Here is a 21,167-nt window from a genome sequence, read left to right on the forward strand (position 1 = left end):
AGAAATGTTTCATTTTCAATGGAAACATTTGCTAGAATCACAAAAAAATTAAAAATTCTTTGCATTTGACAACTAGAAATTTCTCCTCAGGAAATCTTTACTCATTTGCTATTCCTAGAATGGCCCTGTCAGCTTCCTTCAACCAATCTCCATCACTCCAACAAAGATAACTTTGAGTGGCTGTCCAGTGCAGCACCATTCAACCTGCTGGGTTGAATGGGTTGTCCTCCCCTGGTCCCCAAAACAGAAAGAAGAGGGAAACAGGAGTACTTAAGAATGCTGGTACCAGAATTTAAAGCAGGCTTTTTCTCTCAAAACACCCACTAATTAAGACAGAGCACCATTTAGGAAATGAAGCAGCTAATTAAATAGGTTGCACAAATAAAAATAATGAAAAAATTCAGTCCTTTTAACTACAAAGATTTTAACTGAAATTATGATTTAAAGGAATTCACTAATTAAGGTCCTGTGATCTGACCTCTGCCAGATTCAATCTCATCAGACAATGCCCCTCCCACTTCTTGTTGACTAGATTCCAGCCACAATGATCTCCTTGTTGTTCCCCAGGTACATTAAAATGGCTCTCAACTCATACCCTTCACACTTACCTTTCTTTCTGCCTGGAACACATTTTACTCAGATCTTCCTGTGACTCACTTATCATCCATCGGTCGGCTTAGATACCACCTTTTCAAGTAAGACTTCCTTAACCATTCTCTATCACCCAGAACACTCTAGACCCAGTACATGGCTGTCACTGTACCCTGCTTTATCTTCTTCAGAACATTTAATGCTATTTGAACATTTTTCTCTGCTCAATTTTTTATTGTCTCCTATATTCCCCTAGAATATAAGGTTCATAATTTTGTCCACCTTGTTCACTCAAGAATTAACAGAGCCTGGCATAGAGTAGGTGGTAAATAAATGATTGAACATGGGAGGGAGGGAACAAGGAAAGCGGGAGGGGAAGGAAGATATCTAGCTTTTTGCCATTTCCCAAGGTGGGACCCATCCAGGTTATACCTGAGGGCATTTGCATTGTCAAAGCAAGCCCATAACAAACCTGCCCTGACATCAATATGGCTGGAAGTGAGATTTAGAGATGTAAAACACCTAGGAAAGAAAAGGGAGCCCAGGCACCAATTAGCAACAGAGAGGCAAATGAAAATGGTACTCATTATGTGTAGGTACTGAGCACAAAAGATATTTGGAGAAGAAACATGCCATGTCTTCTAAACCAAGTGAACTTAGAAAGTATAATAGAAAAGTAGTTGTTAGAAACCAGCGACCATTTGGAAACTAGAATTTGAGATTCAGCTTTTTGAGGCTAGTGTCTAAGGATATAGCTGATCTCTATTTTAAGAAGTAGAGCTGTCAGTGAAGCAATCCAGGGTGGTAATTTAATAATAGTACTTTGGATGAGAGGAGCTATCAAATCACAATTTTCTCTGAAGAATTCCAAGGCTTAATTTATATGAGGCACCTTAAAAGGTCTAAGTCCAATTTGGAAAGACCTACAGTAACTCCTTCCAAAAGTGAAGCAAGTTTTCCTAAGTGAAGAAGTTAATTCATTTCAGCCTAGCCCAGAATACTCCAACAGAGACAGGCAAATTCCTTTAAACTTACATTATAACACTAAGTGACAGGGAAATTTTGGGGCGGTTTTTTAAAGGCGGAGCCAGGAAAAGAGCTGCATGTCCCTCACCTTCTGTGAGAGGCAGAGGACCCAAGGACCTGTCACCCAAAGCTCAGTAGTATTCCCACAAATGCAAACAAGACTACCTGGGTCATACCTGGGTCATAAATCAACTGCTTGCTTTTTTCAGGGACTGGAAGAGCAGAATGAAAGGTGGGAAAATTAGAAAATCAGGGATACTAGTATCAGTTAAATCATTCCTTCAAAATTAAGCTTAATGAATTTCAGTTCTCCCTTCTATATCCATTTTTGAACTGAATATGGTGCAGTGCGATATTAGGTAAAATCAACTGATACAGCAGCACTAAATGGTCCCCGGTAGGGCTAAGTTGGTTTACTTTTAATTTCACATATTTTATTTGGTGATATATCCTTTGAGGTCATGAGCTTTCCCACACTCCCATGGCTATTAGCCAGAGCAGTAATAATCAATAATTGTTTTTTACTCAGATGACGCAGCTAGTAAATGAAAGAACCAAGAGTTTAGCCCAGTCTGCCTGCAGAATGGGCCCTTAACCCCCAAGCTTAACTGCACACAGAAACAAAGGTATCCATCATTACAGAGCTAAAGGACTTGCTAAGAAGTGACACAGCAAAGTCTTCTGATTCTAAATCCTACGCTCTTTTCAATGTCCCCTATTTCATTAGAAAGTTCACATTTGAAAAACCAAAGTGTTTCACACCAGCAACATCAGCATCAACTAGGAAGTTTGTTAGGAGTGAAAATTTGGGGGCCCCACCCCAGACCTACAGAATCTGAAACTCTGGAGTCAAACAATGAGTGCTTTATTCAGCCCTCCAGATGATTCTGATATACCCTAAAAGTTGCAGAATCTTTGAGTTAGGATCATTCTATCCACTCTAACAAACAAACTTTTAATTTTCAGCGACCTAACATAATAAACATTTATTTTTCACTCACATAACAGCTCAGTGTAGCAGTGACCAGCTTCTTCCCACATGATGACTGAGGCAGCCAGACACCTTCCATCCTGAATCTCTTCCATCCAACTATGGCCTCAGAGTTCTCTGTGTAGTTCTGATGGATGGAGAAAAAGAGTAGAGAATCCCCTATTATCATCTTAAAATCCTTTGCTCGAGAGTAGCACACGTTTCCACTTCATTGTTGAGAACAAGTGAATAGGTTACATCTAGGTGCAAAGAAGACCAGAAAATACTTTCCCTGGCTGGGGGGCACGCCTCCCTGCCACAAATCCACGTCAAGGAAGAAGGAATACATATCTCCACCACCGATGTGCAAACTATACCCTATAAACTGGGGTAGCCAGGGCAGGAGTATATGGATGGGTCCCCGGAGCATATCCTCCAAAAGTGGCACCTTTACAAAATTTTAAAGTGTGGATATGATTGTTGTTACTACAATGATAGAAGAGATTTCTACTGAAGTTTCTCAAATGTTAATAAAAGTATCAACCACCAGAGAATCTAGTTAAAATTCATTATCTGATTTGTAGGGCCAGGATGGGGCTGGAGATTGTGCATTTCTAAATAGCTCTCAGGTGATTCCAATGCACTGGTTCAGGAACCACACATTAAGAAAAAGAATCTGGAGGAGGCTGCATGAAAACAAAGGTCAATCTCTCCCATATGTGATGATGCTGTACATGCACAGCCTTTCATGGTCTGGCTCACGGCCCTCCCTGCTACCCTCTCACTCCTCTGTTCTCTTCTCCTACTATCCACTTCATTCACTTCACTCCAGCTACAGTAGTCTTATTGGTGGTCTTTCACACACCAGACATACTCCTGCCTCAACATTTGCACTAATGTTTCCTCTGCCCAGAATTGCTCTTCCTCAAGATACACATGTGGTCAACTAACTCCCTTCTCTCCTTCAAACTTTTGCCCAAAGGCCACCTTCAAAAGAGACCCACCTTGACCATTCAATTTTTTTTTTTTTTTTTTTGCCGTACGCAGGCCTCTCACTGTTGTGGCCTCTCCCGTTGCAGAGCACAGGCTCCGGAGGCGCAGGCTCAGCGGCCATGGCTCATGGGCCCAGCCACTCCGCGGCATGTGGGATCTTCCCGGACCGGGGCACAAACCTGTGTCCCCTGCATCGGCAGGCAGACTCTCAACCACTGCGCCACCAGGGAAGCCCAGTTTTTTGTTTTTGTTTTTTTTTTTTTGGCTGCTCTGCATGGCTTGCAGGATCTTAGTTCCCTGACCAGGTATTAAACCCGGGCCACAGCAGTGACAGCGCTGCGATGTAACCACTGGACTGCCAGGGAACTCCCTGACCACTCAATTTTAAGTTGCAAATCACCTCCTTCCCCAGGTTACCCAGGGAACTTCCTTTCTCTGATAAACAACTTTCTACACCTCAGTGTGATATAAATTAAGTGCCTAAATAAAACAATGTCTGGTGCATTGCGGATGCTCAACAAATATTTGTTGAATGAGTAAATAGTTGGTTAGACCATAAGACCAACCCAAAAAGTCATCAAGAAGTGATGCCTTTCTGAGTCCTCAGTTCTCCTGATGTTAAATCTCACCCAGATCAAGAAGTGGGCAGAAAGGGAAGAGGGTAGAAAAGGTTAGTTGGATCTTGTGCTTGAAATGACAATATGCCTTGGCAGACCAATAGGGCAGTGCCTCAAGAGAAAGATGGTAGGCAAATTTCTGTACTTGAAACTGACATCCTGGGAACTCCTACTTTTTTCTTTGAGCCCCCCTGCTCAGTGTTAATTAACAGATTCCTCTCCCTTACCCCAGACCACAGAGAAAGTGGGTGATGACCTTATACAGAATGTCTGATCCTGGAATCCTTTTACTCCTTTGGGACTTCTGATGTCCCAAGAATTCACTGGACCCAAAGCTTTGCCTCCAGATCACACATCATACCAGCTGCAGAGGGGCAAAGCAGAGTGGAATCCAGGGGGTTGCCTGGAGAACAGAATGCAAATGTGCAGACCTGGCCGAGAGGCCAGGCCAGTAGAAAGGGGACAAAGCCAAACATAGATGGCCAGGTAGGAGGGAAAGCTTCAAGAGCTGAGAAGAGACCCAGAGTCAAAGTCATTTAGTGGCAAGGATTCTACCAAATAGGGGCTGGAGGAGGAATCATGGGTACTCCAAATAAATCCAGTGGGTAGGGCAGGACAGGTATAAGGATAGTTTTAAAGTCCAGAACAACCTTCCAGGCTGCAACACAGTTCACCTTAAAAGTACTAGTTGAAATGTTACAGCCACCTCTCACCTCTCCTGCTCCCACACAGCAGTATTTCAAGAGTCTCAAGCACTAGCATCATGTTATCTGTAAAACCTGACTTAAGAGACTATGTTTTTGACCACATGCTCCTAAAATGAGACAGGTACAATGACTTTCCCATGTTGCTGGAGGCTTTAATTGATAGACCCCCAGTCTTCCCTGCTGCCTACATGCAAATCTAGAATATGTGTGGTCACCATTGATGTTTTGGGACTTGCGAGTGCATTAGTCTGCTAGGGCTGCCATAACAAAATTCTAAAGACTGGGGAGCTTAAGCAACAGAAATTCATTTTCTCACAGTGCTAGAGGCTAGAAGTCCAATATCAAGATGCCATCAGGGTTGGTTTCTGGCAAGAGACTCCTTCTCGGCTTACAGATGGCCTTTTTCTGTGTGCTCTCATCCCAGTGTTTCTTCCTCTTATAAGGACACCAGTCCTGTCAGATTAAGGTCCCACCGTTGTGACCTCACTTAACCTTTATTACCTCCTTATCTCCAAATAGAGTCATATTGAGAGTCAGGGCTTCAGCATATGAATTGGAATGGGATGGAGGGGCGGGGAGATGCACAATTCAGCCTGTAACAATGAGGTAATGTGAACATATGCATACATATGGGTGGGTGTGTTGTACACATTCCCATGTGCAAATATATTTTTCTTTCTAAAATTGTTAGATTTTTAATTACCCACAATCGTTACACATAAAAAATGACAGTTTGTCATTTTTCAGGAGCCCCACAGCCATCATCTCTCACTGTACTAATAAAGTTTCATCACACAAAGTGCAACAGAGAGGCAGCAATTTTCACACTTTGAAAATAAAAAGGTTTGTTGTTTCCCCTCTAGCTAAATATGCTTCTTACAAATAGGAAGATGCTTATAATTCCATCTGAAATCTTCTTATGTGTCAGGGAGATATATTAAATTATAAGTGTTTATAATTCTATCACCCTCCTCTTTGGTGGAGAGAGAGAATTCGTTGTTTTTGTAATTATTGGATTTTATTGTGTTGAGTGGGGTGAGAGGTGAGGAGGAGAAATTAGGAAGCTAAAAAGGCCAAATTGTTCTACCTGAGAAAAAAATTGCCTAATCCCAGGATGGGAGGAAGATAAGGGTTAAAAGATGGAGGTTGGGGGGCCTGGAAAAGTGATAGTAGAGAGAGGCAGAGAAAGAAAGAGATGAAGGGGGTGAGAGATGTGAGAACAGCCTTAGAGGATGGGATTGGGGGAGGGGTCTAAAAGGGTTTATCAGGGAATGTCGCTCTGAAAATTACCCCCCTCCATCTTCTGAAAAAAATCTGTTCAGTAAATATGCATCATGCTTTGGGAGTTTGTTTGAGGTAACTCATTTTATTTATTTTTATTAAACTTCATGAAATCACTGCTTTTGTTGATCAAAAATGTTTGATTATCAGCAGTTTTATATGATCCAAGCTAATATTGTTAGTTAAGTATAGTGGTTGCAATTCAACTTGATGGCAAGAGAAAGAGGGTTCACAATATTCCAGATATATCCAGTACCTAAGAATCTAAGGAAAGCTGGAGAGGAACATGTGGCCTAGGATAGGGGCCCAGAGGCCTCCTTCTCACCTACTAGCTGAAATCCATATCCTATCTTATTCCAGTTGCACAGAAGGAACAAACTAAAAAGAAGCGTCCTAGATCTGCTTCAGAGCCACCATACCTTTGTTTTTCCTGACACACAGAATAGAGACATGGAGAAAGCAGCCCGCCACCTACTACTCTGGTGACATGGAATATAGAAAAGAGAAGGGAGCTTGCTCACGTGCTGTCTCTTACAACACTTAGGGGCTTCACTGGGCATGCTGGAATCTGAGGAAGCAGATGAATGAATTTTTCCTCCATTTGAGGATGTTAACCACAAAGATACGGCTAGGAGATGGGCTCCTTCCCCAGCTCTGGCCTGCAAATGCTCCCATTTGTTGAGCAAAAGTACAAGGTAGTATACTAAACACACTACACACGTCCACTCATTAAGCCACTCAAATCACATGTTTTAAGCCCCTATTTCACAGTATGTTCCATAGTGCATTATCACATCTAATCTTCACAACATCCCTAGAAGGAAGGGAAGAATTATTCCATTTATTAAAGAAAACCTGGGCCATAGGGCCATGAATGGATTGTTCACAATTCGTTAGGGGCTTAGTTGGGATTTGAAATGAAGTTTGCTGTAAGCCCCATTCTCGTCACCACAATAGGGAACGCTCAAACTTTTTCCAGCTTGTCTATGAAATGCCTGTTTCTCTGACAGCTTGCCCTGTGATCCACGTCATGGGGTAGCTGGAAGAGCTACACTGTGACTTGGCTGAGCTGCTGCCAGAACACACTCAGTGAGCAGCTACTGCTGTTCTCCCCTCCTGAGCCAGTGATGGTTCAAAGCCCCAGAATCTTGCCTCATTAATGCAGAGCCACGGGTGTTAACAAATCCCAATTTCTATTCATTGTCCTTCTCTAGCTCCCTAGATTGAAGCCAGGGGTGGGAATAAGACTAAATAATGAATTTAAATAATAGGTCAGAGGATATTATCTAATCCAAGTCTTCAAGTAGAAGAGAGCACCAAAAGCCACAGGAGAAGCAAATAGGATGAACAGCAAAAATTGCACAGGGATGGATGTTTAACTCTTCCTCCATTTCCTCTTATACTCCCTAAGGAAGTTTCAAAAGCTTCCCTTAATATACCTGCAGATCCTTCTAAAGGAACATCTGGTGAGCAAACCCAAAATAAATGGAGACTCACAATGAGAGGTATGAAAAATAATAGCATTATTTCTGCAGGTAATCTTTTCATAACAAAGTTTACTTCATTAATTTGAGCAATAGAAATAAGATTGAGATCATTTGTTTTTCTTTTGTAGGTCCACTAATCTGCAAGCTTTTACAGCTATTTCATCAAAGTAACTGTATTATTGTCTTCACATTTTCCCAAACCACCTCTCCAAAGAGAAGGTTCCTTCCATTGGATTCCATTTTCTGTCTCAGCTCATAGGTTAACTTTCTACTGCCTCTACCCAAAGGTAAAAACCACAAAATTTCCATTTATTCAAAGTTCTATGGACTGAATGTTTGTGTCCACTCAAAATTAATACATTGAAGTCCTACCCTCCAATGTGATGGTATCTGGAGATGGGGTCTTTGGGAGGTAACTCAGTGATGAGGGTGGAGCCCTGGTCTTATGGGATTGGTGCCCTTATAAGAAGAGACATCAAAGAGTACTTGCTTTCTCTCTGTATTGTGAGAATACAACAAGAAGGCAGCCACCTGCAAGGAAGGAGAAGAGCTCACATCAGAACCCAACCATAGTGGCACCCTGATCTCAGACTTCCAGCCTCCAGAAATGTGAGAAAATAAAATTCAGTTATGGTATCATTATGGTATCCTGTGAAAATTAAGAGAAAATCTCTATGAAAAATTTTAGTACATCATTAATATCTATTGAGTGCCTACTCAGTGCAAACCACCATCATAGACACCATGAGCACATACATGTCAATCATGCATAGTCTTGGAGAGGCCATATAGTGAGAAGTTAAGAGTAATTTTGCACCTAAATCAAAGAAATTAATTGAAGTAATGGAATCCAAATGTTTAGCACCATGGCAAATATGTAGCAAGTTTTCAAAAACATTAGTTATTTAAAAGAGTAGATGGATTTTCTCCAGATATATACCTAATATCTGGAGAAAAACAAGGCAAAAGGATATATGCACCCCAATGTTCATTGCAGCATTATTTACAATTGCCAAGACATGGAAGCAACCTAAATGTCCATCAATAGATGAATGAGTAAAGAAGATGTGGTATATATATACAATGGAATAGTTCTCAGCCATTAAAAAGAATGAAATAATGCCATTTGCAGCAACATGGATGGACCTGGAGATTATCATACTAAGTGAAGTCAGTCAAACAGAGAAAGGCACATATCATATGATATCACTTGTATGAGGAATCTAAAAAAAAAAAATGACACAAATGAACTTATTTACAAACAGAAAGAGACAGACTTAGAGAACAGACTTACAGTTACCAAGGGGGGAAGGATAGGGGGAAGGGATAGACTGTGAGTTTGGGATTGACATGTACACACTGCTATATTTAAAATAAAATTCTTTTCCATGAAAAAAAAGTAAATGGAAAAAATAAAGAATAAACGGAAGGGCACTATTTTGGAAGGGTGGTGTTAATCAGGCTTTTTAACTGAAAACTATAGAAATTGACTATCTTAAGCTGAAGGGGAACTTATTGATATTAAATAGCTCTCAGAATCTCTGGATGGGCCAGATCAGGCTAATCGGCTATCAAGCCAATAATAATGTCCCCAATCACATGCTAGAATCAGTCTACCTATTTTGCTATTTCTGTAGATTGCATGTAGCTATCACCAAGTTTGCCAGAATAAGTTGTTATATTAATTTGTTTTAATTTTTAGATTCCACGTATATGTATATGATAACATAGCATTTATTTGCCATTGTCTGTCATACTTCACTAAGCATATTCCCTAGGTCCATCCACATTGTTGCAAATGGCAGAATGTCATTCTTTTTTATGGCTGAGTAATAGTCTTTTTTATAGCTGGGTAATATGTATATTAATACATCCTGCAACTTCAATGAATTCATTTATTAGTTCTAATAGTTTTTTGGTGAAGATTTTAGGGTTTTCTATGTATAGTATCATATCACGTGCAAATAGTGCCAGTTTTACTTATTCTCTTCCAATATGGATGCCTTTTATTTTTCTTTATTTTATTGTTGTGGCTAGGACACATGTGTTCATATATTTTTTTCTCTAATTTAGTTAGCATTCATTCTTATTAATAATGCTTTGAATTCTTGATTTGGTAAGTTGTTTATTTCTGTTTCATTAGTTGTTTTTAAGCAGTTTCCTCTTGTTCTTTCAATTGAAACAAATTCCCCTGTTTTCTCATTTTGCTTAATTTTCACTGTCTCTGTGAAATTAGCTGAAATAGTTACCTATTGCAGTCTTGAAGTGGTGTCCTTGTGTGGGAGCATCCCTATAGAGTCTATGTGAGAACAGTGACTTTGATGGGAGAGCTGAATCCGACATGAACACAAGTCATGTCTTTCCTCAGGGTGCGCTGGCAGCTATCACGCTGGTATGAGATGAGGCTGAAGATGGAGGGGCTAGGGCCAGAGCCAGATGTGAGTTGGGGCTTCTCCTCTTTGCAGTGGCTGTCATCACCCTATCTGGGGTGAGGGCAGGTCCCAAGTTGCTGGAGCAGAAGTCCTGCGGGTCAGGTTCAAACTCTCCTACCTCCCAGCACCAGGACCCTCACCCCAGAGGGAAGAAGTGCTCTGGCAAGAGGGCCTGGTGTGTGCACTCAGTGTGGGTCTGGGCACGTGCTGTGATGGTCCATCAACAGACAGAGATTGGGATTGCTTGATTCACTGCCTGTGTATGCACCCATACTGGCCCTGCTCAAATGTAGCTTTGGGTCTGATCTGCCTTTGTCCCTGACTGCTGGGTTCTCCCTTGGCCTCTGCCACTCTCACCCTAATGTGGGGCCACACCACAGGGCAGGCAGCACTGGTGTGGGCTCTTGGCATAGGACAGGATGCAGATGATGGTGGTCCAGCCATAGACATAATTTGGGGCGGCTCCTGATGCACTGCCTAGGTAAGTGCAAGTAATGGCTGCCCCCCGCCCTACTCATACATCACTTTGGGTCTAAGCTGCTTTTGTGTCTCACAGCTGAGCTTTCTTCTTGGCTGCAGGAGCCCTTGCCTCAGTGTGGAGCTGTGTCACAAAGCAAGCAAGGCCAGAGCAGTCACTTAGCTCAGTGCGTGGCATGTGCTAGGGTGGTCGTGGGAAACGAGTCGGCTGTCCACGCAGTTTCAATCTGCTCTCTGCTGTGTTTCAGGAGTAAGCAAGGGTGTACATGCCCCTCTGGAACAGAACCCAGGCTTCCCATAGCCCTCCTCTTGGTCCCACCACCCTTCCAACCAGCCGAGACAACTCATCTTCCTGGTATTGGACCTCAGGGCAGGAGTGCCCAATCTGGGACTCGAACTACTCACACCCCAGGGAGAATTTCTACCCATGTAATCTCCCTTTTCCTGAGTCCCCTCCCTGGGATACAGACCCCAACCTGATCTCTTGCTTCCCTTTCTACCCGATTCCCTGTGGATCTTTCTTACAACCTTGGCTGGACAGGAATCTTTCTGCTAGTTTCCAGTTAGTTTTCAGTGAGAATTGTTCTACATGTAAATGTACTTCTGATATGTTTGTTGGGGAAGGTGAGTTCCACATCCTGCTACTCCACCATCATGATCTCCTCTCCTGCATTTATATTTTTTCTTTAGATGTGTAAGGACTGCACTATTGGACCTGTATTTTGACACGGAACTACAGTTGGCTGTGGTTGCAGAGCAGCTTCCCTCTTTCTATGGGACATGGAAATCTAGCTTCACATAGTCTTCACAGCTCCCCACTGTCTTTCACTCTGCCCACTCCACACACTCCTGTTACCTGGCTATCTCCTGAAGCATTTGAGATTAAAGCTATTACCTTAGAGATTGGCCTCCAATAGAGGCACATGCAATTTCAATGGCTAAAAACCCAATCAAAACAAATGATCATATAATTTCCCCTCAGGTGCTTGTAATTTAAAACAGGTGAGACTACCACTGTCTAAATTCACCCATTATTTGCTCCCTTCCCATACAAATGTCCCCTTAGGGTGATCTTAAATTATCATCCAAATCAAAATATTATGAGCATAAACAGAAACACAGTCCTATCAGCAATTTGTTGGGACAATAATTATATAACAAGACTGTCCTGCTCAGACTCTAACATATGGTCACACTAGTTATACCCAAGGACAGAATCCTCTTCATCAGTGAGCTTACAAAATTATCTGTAACTCCATCTTCTCATTTAAGTTTCCAACTACCTGTAGCTTCTACTCAAATTGTTCATTCACTTACTTATTCTTTCATAAATATGTGTTAGGCTTTATTCTAGGTTTTGGTGATAAGATGGGAAACACAACACGTTTTCTACCACTATGGTACTTATATCCTGTTTACAAATAAAAAATAAGATGCAATGCAGTATCATAGGGTTAAGGTCTATGAATGAAAATGAGAATAGTTAAAGGATGGAAGGTGATATATGGTACTATTGGTATTTTACATAGGGTTGTTAAGAAAGACCTCGCTGAGACGGTGTTACTGGAACAGACCTCTGAACAAAATGGGAAAGCAAATGCTTCAAATGTCTGGGAGACAGCTTTTGAAGGCAACAGCAAATCTGAATCCCCTGGAGTGCTTGACATTTTCAAAGATCAGCTAGTAGCCCAGTGAGGCTACCACAGAGATATTAGGGGAATGAATATTAGAGAAGGAGGACAATGATATGATGAATCAGATCAAATCAATAGACTATAGGAATGGATCTTAGGCTATCTCTGCCTTTTGAGACCTACCCCTGTCCCGACAGAAAGTAGGAAAAAATCATCAAGAACGCTTAAGTTAAAATACTGCTGACTTTAGATCATGTCAATTCTTTGGGTATTGGTCTCACTAATTCAGGCTTTCTGGGTCTGAATTTTTGACCTCATGTTTCCTCTGACCTCTTCTTATGCTCCAGGCAACTGATTGGCTCCCAGACCTCTGGCCCCGACAACTAGTTACTATAGACAGCCTCCCTGACCTCTAAATTAAGTCCTTGACCTTACTATTCTTAATTGGATCCTGATCCCTGGATTTTTTTTTTTTTTAGGTATTAATTGACATATAACATTATTTTAGTTTCAGGTATACAACATAATGATTCAATATTTGTATACATTGGGAAATGATCACCACAGTAAGTCTAGTTAACATCTGTCACCATACATAGTTAAAAATTTTTTTTAAAGATCTACTTTTAGCAACTTTCAAATATGCGATTATAGTATTATTAATATAGAATTAATAACTATAGTCATCATGTTGTACATTACATCCCCATGATTATTTATTTTTTAAATGGAAGTTTGTAACTTTAGATGCTCTTTATCTACTTTGCCACTCCCTCCACCCCCGCCTCCTATTCCTGGCAACCACCAATCTGTTCCTGTAGCAATGAACTCCTTTTTTTTTTAAGCTTCCATATATAAATGAGATCATATGGTATTTGTCTTTCTCTGTCTGACTTATTTCACTTTTCATAATGCCTTCAAGGCCCATTCAAGTTGTTACAGATGGCAAGTTTCCATTCTTTTTAATGGCTGAATAATATTCCATATATGTATATATGTATATATATATATATATATATATAAAATAGTTTCTTTATCCATTCATCCATTGGTGTACATTTAGGTTGTTTTCATGTCTTGGCTATTGTAAATACTGCTGCAATGAACATGGGGGTGCATATATCTTTTCTAATTAGTGTTTTCATTTTCTTCTGATATATACCCAGAAATGGAATGGTTGGATCTTGTGGTAGTTCCACTTTTAATTTTTTTAGGAATATCCTATTTTCCATAGTAGTTGAACCACTTCACATTCCACCAACAGTGCACAAGGGTTTCCTTTTCTCCATATCCTCACCAACACATTATTTGTCTTTTGATAATAGTCATCTTAACAGGTGTGAGGTGATACTCATGGTGTGTCTCTTTTTTAATTAATTTTTACTGGAGTATAGTTGCTTTACAACGTTGTGTTAGTTTCTACTGTACAGCAAAATGAATCAGCTATACATGTATATATATCCCCTCCTGTTTGGATTTCCTTCCCATTTAGGTCACCACAGTGCATTAAGTAGAGTTCTCTGTCCTATACAGTATGTTCTCATTAGTAATCTATTTTATATATAGTATCAATAGTGTATATATGTCAATCCCAATCCCCCAATTCATCCCACCCCCCTTTCCCCCTTGGTATCCATATATCTGTTCTCTATGCCTGTGTCTCTATTTCTGCTTTGCAAATAAGATCATCTATATCATTTTTCTACATTCCACATGTATGTGTTAATATACAGTATTTGTTTTTCTCTTTCTGAATTACTTCACTCTGTATGACACTCTCTAGCTCAATCCACATCAGTATTACCCAAAGCAATCTACAGATTCAATGCAATCCCTATCAAACTACCAATGGCATGTTTCACAGAACTAGAACAAAAAATTTTACAATCTATATGGAAACCCAAAAGACCACAAATAACCAAAGCAATTCTGAGAAAGAAAAACAGAGCTGGAGGAATCAGGCTCCCTGATTTCAGACTATACTACAAACCCACAGTAATCAAGACAGAATGGTACTGGCACAAAAACAGAAATATAGATCAATGGAACAGGATAGAAAGCCCAGAGATATACCCATGTACCTATGGTCACCTAATCTATGACAAAGGAGGCAAGAATATACAAATGGAGAAAAGACAGTGTCTTCAATAAGAGGTGCTGTTAAAACTGGACAGCTACAGGTAAAAGAATGAAATTAGAACACTCCCTAACACCATACACAAAAATAAACTCAAAATGGATTAAGACCTAAATGTAAGACCAGACACTATAAAACTCTTAGAGGAAAACATAGGCAGAACACTCTGACATAAACCACAGCAAGATCTTTTTTGACCCACCCCCTAGAGTAATAAAAACAAAACCAAAAATAAACAAATGGGACCTAATTAAACTTAAAAGCTTCTGTACAGCAAAGGAAACCATAAATGAGATGAAAAGACAACCCTCAGAATGGGAGAAAATATTTGCAAATGAAGCACCTGACAAAGGGTTAATACAGAATACAGAAACAGCTCATGCAACTCAATATCAAAAAATGAGCAACCCAATCAAAAAATGGGCATAAGACCTAAGTAGACATTTCTCCAAAGAAGACATACAGATGGCCAACAAACACATGAAAAGATACTCAACATCATTAAATGCAAATCAAAACTACAACGAGGTATCATCTCACACTGATCAGAATGGCCATCATCAAAAAATCTACAAACGATAAGTGCTGGAGAGGGTATGGAGAAAAGGGAACCCTCATGAACTGCTTGTGGGAATGTAAATTGATACAGTCATTATGGAGAATAGTATGGAGGTTCCTTAAAAACCTAAAAATAGAACTACCATTTGACCCAGCAATCTCACTCTTGGGCATATACTCAGAGGAAACCATATTTCAAAGACACTGCAGCACTATTCCAGGACATGGAAGCAATCTAAATGTCCATCAACAGAGGAATGGATAAAGAAGATATGGTACATATATACAGTGGAATATTTCTCAGACATAAAAAGGAATGAAATTGTGTCATTTGTAGAGACAGGCATATGGCTGTGTTCTGTCCGAGTTTCCCAGCTGCTTGAACTCTGGTTGAATAAGAACTCCTATGACTCAGATTGTTAAACTTCAGCTTCTCCTTATTACTGGCCTTTTTCAATCCTTAGTTTGGAATAACAGTTCCAAATCTGCTATTTGTCCCTGATCCTGATACCAGAGTTTGGTGTCTGATGCCATGAACCCCTAGTGTGTAACTGACTTCATTAAAGTGGATAATTAATTTAAGTAAAGAATATATAATACCTGAAAGACAACTACTCCTAATATTGTGCCTAAACTTGATGCCTACTGAGGTCATGCTGGTTTCTTGCCAATATAAACCACGTTTTATGTTGTCAATATAAACAAATAGCACAAAGATTTTTAAAGTTTCTCTTCATGTACAAATGGATAATATCAATATAATTTTGTTGTTTATAACATTTTGCTATTCATAATAAATGGCTTAGGTCAATGTCATGATTTACTCTTATGCCACAAAGAAGTGATTCTCAACCATTTTCATATTTTGGCCCATGTAGAAAATAATATTTATAGATTACACTGAGGTAACTGGATGGTGGCTACATCATGGCCCCAGGAAATCAACTCCTTAGCACATCTATAAGCACATCTGTATCCAAAGCATACCATTTGAGAGCTCTTTTGTGCAGGTAGGATTTTTTTCTTTTTTTTCCCACTCAGAATTAGCTCAACTATGTCTAAATTGAATTAATTACAGATATTTCTACATATATCATAATAAGAAACTGATACCCCAGCTACATTTCACGTACATTTCTGAAAAAGTCAAGACCAAATAGTAGAAAATATAACACTAATATATTTTAAAATTTCATGTCTCTGAAACAACTCATTCAAATGAAACTGATATGAACAGTAATATATTTCAGAATTAGCTTATATTTTTCTGCACTTTGAAAATGTATTATTTTCTATCTGCTTCATTTTTCTCAAGTGTTATCTAGCTTAAGCTTCCCATAATATAGATTTCATTCCAGAATACTTTCATTTTCAGTTTTATACTTTCAAAATAAGAGTATGCATTTCATTTTTCATTTCAACAAACACATATTTTGTGTTTGTTGAACACTGTACCACCTACTGTATGCTATGTTCTATATTCTGGGGAAGTAAGAAGAGAAAGACATAGTCCCTTGTCCAGTCTGTTTATGGTCTAGAGGGTGTGAACTGCTGAGGAAATATTGCTTCTAATATGTATGCTACTTACAGTATCATATATATATATATATATATATATATATATATATATATATGAATAGTAAATAAGAAGAAGGGATCAAATTTACTCACGTGGTAGTAAATAAGGCAAGTGGGGTTCTAAATCTACAGATTGGAAGAGGCAAAACATTGAAGTAAGCTGCCTAGAATATCTGCAAATTCTATGACTTCAAAAGTAATGTCAAATCTTTATTGTGCAAAGTATATCAAATTTGGTATTGATAATCCCAGATGTATTCTTATATCTACCCTAAACAAAATTACTGTGGTTTTAAATTTTCTTTTCAACCATAGAAGATAATTCTCAAAGCAAAGTGGGCAACATGTACATCTATGGCTATGAGGAAAATGCAAACAATTTCCATTGCCCTGAGTGGGCCAATTTATCCAAAGGCATTGATGTGCTATCAGAGATGACAGAGCTCTTCTTAAACAATTTTATAGAGAGAATGAAGCCAATGCTATGGGGACACTAACATCTTTTTACCATTTCAGAAGCTTAGCATTAAAAGACCATCTATTACATACCTGAATAAAAAAGTATTCAAATCTTCTGGGCATCCCCTCTGCATTTAACTTATGTCCTTTCCTTATTGCAGATGGCGTGAGTGAGTATGCCAATAGTAATACTGCCTACCCCAAAGATGCCTAAATTAGTTTGCTGCTTTTGCCTCTGTTGATATTGGTGATTCATCTGAATCCCTAGATATAAGGGGAATGTTAACTTCAGTGGCCTGTAAAATTCCAAACCAGATAATTCTGATCTAATTACTGCCTACCAAACACTTTTCAGCATTTTAAACTACTGTATGTAAATGTATCACTTCATTTCTCTTTCAAAATTGAATATGACTCTAAAAGATTGGTAAAAGATGCTGTATCTAATTCTGATATACATATATACACTCTCTATATACTATATATATAATTTTATTACCTATTGTAAATATTACAATACTTGAAAAGGCTAGATTTTTATTCATTTTCTTAATCATATGTTTATAATTTGTGATTTTTTGAAAAATATAGACAATTACAACCTTTTAAAATCAATTAAGTGATTACTATGAAGGTATAGTAAGACAAGAAATTCTGTGTTGGATTTTTATTCATCATCTTTTCCTCTCTTTCTACATGTTCTTTCAGGGTATTATATTCCATGCCCATGATTTCAGCTCAAGCCCAGAATTCTCTCCTGGATTTCAGGCCCCTATATTCTGTTCCTTAACAGATATCTTCAGCTGTATATCCTGAAGTTATCTCAGTCCCCAGTTCCAGAAATGGTTTTATTATCCGTCCCGTCCTCTTGTATCTTTTCTCCCCATATTCCCTATACCCATTCAGGCTGCCAAGTCAGACATTTGTGATCATCACAGGCCCATGCCTCTTCCTCTCCATTTCTTCCATATCTAAGAGTCTTTGAAGTCATAAGAGTTCAATCTTATGAATTTTTTTTTCACCCATATCCTCTTTTCCATTCTTACTTCTATTACCCTGGTTCTGGTGATCATCTCTCTCTAGACCACTGGAATGACTCTGAATTGAAGTTTTCCACTCTTAAGTTTTAGATTGCTTTATTCTCATGGTCACAATGGCTAGGGAATACCTACGTGTTTAACAGATAGTGTGAAATTAAAGGTGTAAGTTGAATTTGAAGTAAAAGATGCTAGAGATTCAGTAATTTGAAATTCTGAGGGTAAAGTAGATCAACTAGCCAATGTTTCATGAGAGACGATGGTCTAGTAAACAATAATATTTAAGAGATTGTCAAAACAAGAGAAGAAAATAATAAAGACAGTGGAAATGTTAGAAAAGCAATCTTTTAATCTCATTCAAGTGTGTGATTACAGTTTGCCCTGTTCTGAACAACATAAAGATTTTTTTTTTCAGTGAGTACATGGGTGTATCAATCCAAGAAAGGTCACCTATCCTTCAAGCTAGCCACTTGCTCCAAAGCACACCAAAAATTCTTAGGATGGAATGAAGCATTTGACCACTTGTTCCTAGAAGTCTCTTGCAATTGCCTGCTGTATTTTGTAATTTGTCCCACCTGATATGTTAGCGTCACAAATTCATATCAAATGGACCTTCAACTGGTGAAGTGGAACGGGAGGAAAAACAGTGTGGTGCCAGGTACATGTGTTTACTTGATGAGTATTTGAAAGAGAAAACATCTGTGCCGTGTAGTCTCTAATCTCATGAGAAAACTGTGAAAATGATACTCTAAAGCTGTTATAGAGCAAAACAGAGACACAAGTCATTTGAAGTACTTAAGTTAGACATTTTTCTCTAAGATCATAAGGAAGGTCGTTAAATGTAACACCCTCCACATCACAGTCTGCAAAGGATTAGAAAAGTGAATATTGTTACGTTAATCAATTGAAACAAACTTGAGCTCCCTTAGTATTTAAGAGCTACATGTTATACTGCACTGTATCAGTCATTATCACACTTAGTTTGGAAACGTCCTTAAACTGAAGAGCAACTCCTAATCAGCACTATTTCTGTAAGAGTGTCACCCTGTCTCTCCTCCCTTAGATGATACATACTCTAATAAGAGAAACCAACACTGCATGCAACACATTGTTTGGCAAGGAACCTGATAGTCCAGAGAGCAATAAGCAATGTGTTACTTGACTCTAATGCCTGTTCCACAGTAAGGTATCTGGCTAAAATGAAAAGTTTTTTCAAAACAATCCCTTATAATATTGCTAAGCCTTTATCCCTGGATAGATAAAAGGAGTGAAATGCCCACGGTCGCGAGACCCCTCCACAAGACCACCAGAGTCGAGAGTCAAAGCCAAACGGCAAGGGTCATTTATTGCAGGTTCGAACGTGGACCTCTGCGCACTCGTTGCCGGTGACGCTAAGAGGTCCCGATGGAGTTTAGTTCAGCTCTTTTATAGACAGGTACAATCAATTTCGGGACTTTCCAGGGATGGGGAGTACTGATTGGTTAACCTTTAAACAAAGACACTAGTCGCCGTCTGATTGGTTGGATAATTACAAGGGGGGGGTCAGCAAGCGTGGTTACAGAAGCGAGAGCGGCTGGTTAAGTTTCGGTTTCCTGAGGTTTCGTTTCTCAATTGGAAATACTTAAAACGGGGCCATGGTTACAAAAAGAAATAGTGCAAACAGGAAAACTGATGCAACCCTAACAGCGCTGCGGCCTCCACCAACCAGCCCAACGGCAGGGCGGCGGGAGGCTGTGCGCCCAACTCCAGGCGGCGCTCCCAAATGTGGCAACCCAGCGCCGCGCCCTGGAAGGGCCCTTTCTCGGCCCTTCTCCTCATAAAAGAAACTCCAGGAAAAGCACAGACTGAATGCAGGGCGTCAATTCAGTCTTATTCCCACCAAAGTAGAACGCAGTCCCCTCAGGAGAAACTCTTAATGAGGTTGAAATGATATACCGGTGTGGAGAAAGGTGATTTCCATCCATCTTTTTTTAAAGTCAGTATCAATCGAATGTAAGATCTTTGCAGTATACATGGACCTAAGCACTTAGGGAAGTCAATTAAATTTTCAACTAAATCTATGTAGGGAGTTACTGTAAGTTAACAGTCTTCATATTTCACCTGACTCATTCAAGTTGAAACATTTCTACAGCTATGCTGATTGTACCGTTTGACTTAGAGGGGTACAAACAACTTTGAAGACAGTTTAACCAACTGCATTTTACAAAGCACTCAGTTTTCAAATTGTTTTAGTAACAGTAACACTAGTACTATTATTAGCTTTCATACGATGTTCAGCTGCAATGGTTTCACAACACCAATAAGTTTTGTTGGTACCTATCTACTTTATTCCTGCTTTAACTCTCTGAATATGATTTAAATTATAAACACAAAAGACATTTGTTTGGACATTGAAAGTTACTCTCAGGAGGTGCAAGTAAGTACAAGGACAACTCTTCAAAATAAGTTTGAAAAGAGTTGAATGCCCATCAGTGTCAAATACCAAGATATTTTTCTACGCAAACTAGTACTCAGTTGATGATCTCAACTTCAGGAAAGTATTTGCTCACACAGATACTGAGATTCCTATCCTATTCTCCCTTTTTTGCTTGTGAAAGCTTGTCCTGGCTGATCTCTGTGTTCCATTGTACGCATGGATATTTGCCTTTAGGTCGCAGCTGGAGGATTACCTTATTGCTTCTAGGCCTCCATTGGTCAGCTCCATGATTCTTCTCTAACTCAAGAGAGCCCCACACAATAAAGTACCTCAGAAATCCTCAGAGCCACAATCTCATTATCTACGTCTCTTTATTCAAGTGAGAAAGTGCAAGACTCTTATTGTGAAGTTTGTACTTTTAATCCGAGAATTTAGGATTATTTAGGAGTACTTTTGTAAACTGACAAACCCACGCTAAATAAATCCTTGTGTCCAATTAAATTTTTGTCAGCCTGACCGAGGATTTACTCCTTGAAGTACAGAATTAGAAATCTTATGGGGTAGCTCAGGTGGCTTATTTTCCTTGGATAGTTGAAGGATATACTGCTGACCATAAATGAAACATATGCCTGTATTTTAGGTATTCAGATTCCTTTTTAATCCCCTTTAACCTCTAGGAGGTCAGAGATGTTGCTTAAGATAGTGGCGTTGGAGCAGGGTGTTGGTATAGGGAGGTAAGAGAGATGGTATTCTCAGTTAATAAACCT

Source organism: Aethalodelphis obliquidens, unplaced genomic scaffold (assembly GCF_003676395.1).
Source record: "Aethalodelphis obliquidens isolate GAN/ISIS:26980383/991018 unplaced genomic scaffold, ASM367639v1 scaffold10, whole genome shotgun sequence".
Taxonomy (NCBI): domain Eukaryota; kingdom Metazoa; phylum Chordata; class Mammalia; order Artiodactyla; family Delphinidae; genus Aethalodelphis; species Aethalodelphis obliquidens.